The sequence below is a fragment of the Capsella rubella genome, unplaced genomic scaffold, assembly GCF_000375325.1.
Source record: "Capsella rubella cultivar Monte Gargano unplaced genomic scaffold, Caprub1_0 scaffold_499, whole genome shotgun sequence".
Taxonomy (NCBI): domain Eukaryota; kingdom Viridiplantae; phylum Streptophyta; class Magnoliopsida; order Brassicales; family Brassicaceae; genus Capsella; species Capsella rubella.
The window spans coordinates 1,041-1,745 of NW_006238452.1; the positions used below are offsets into that span (position 1 = coordinate 1,041).

Sequence of the window (705 nt, forward strand, 5' to 3'; positions counted from 1 at the left end):
CGGGAAAGATTCAAAAATCATGTCCGAACACTTTTTCGATACTTTAATCGCCTCCAAATCACAAAAACCTCCCGAAAACACCTTAAACTTCAAAATTTGGGGTCGAAAATGGGGCACAATGGAACGAAGACCCATTGCCACACTATAACTTTCCGAGAGCTTTCCAAAAAGGTATTATCGGCCGAATAGGTCCTCACGGTCTCAAAGTTACGGCTTTCCGTAAGTATTAGCGTCTTTGGATTCGAAAATAATAAAGAATAAACTGCAACTTAGCATTTCCCGGGACGCATCCATCTTCATACGATTACCTTGTAGTTTTTTCAGCAAAAATAAACAATCTAACAACGTCAATAGAGAAACAAAATTTGAATTGTAGTGGTACTAGATGTTTTACAAAAAAATGGGAGGCTAAAAGAAAAATAAAAATAAAAAAGGGATGCAACACGAGGACTTCCCGGGAGGTCACCCATCCTAGTACTACACTCGCCCAAGCACGCTTAACTGCGGAGTTCTGATGGGATCCGGTGCATTAGTGCTGGTATGATCGCATCCGTTAGTACATTGCATGCATTCGCATATATCTTTTACCGCGGATTCAAGAGATCATTTGTAATGGGTCCCACTTGATACGTGTACCGCTTCAGCCAGCTTCAACGTGCTCTTTTATTCGGGAAAGATTCAAAAATCATGTCCGAACACTTTTTC

General features: G+C 40.9%; 1 non-coding gene across 1 annotated transcript; it reads right to left on the minus strand.

Moving 5' to 3' along the window:
- Nucleotides 1–433: 433 nt before the first annotated feature.
- LOC111829423 lies at nucleotides 434–552 on the minus strand. The gene has a single exon (XR_002832894.1). It is a non-coding gene; the product is annotated as a 5S ribosomal RNA (ribosomal RNA).
- Between the last annotated feature and the right edge of the window lie 153 nt (nucleotides 553–705).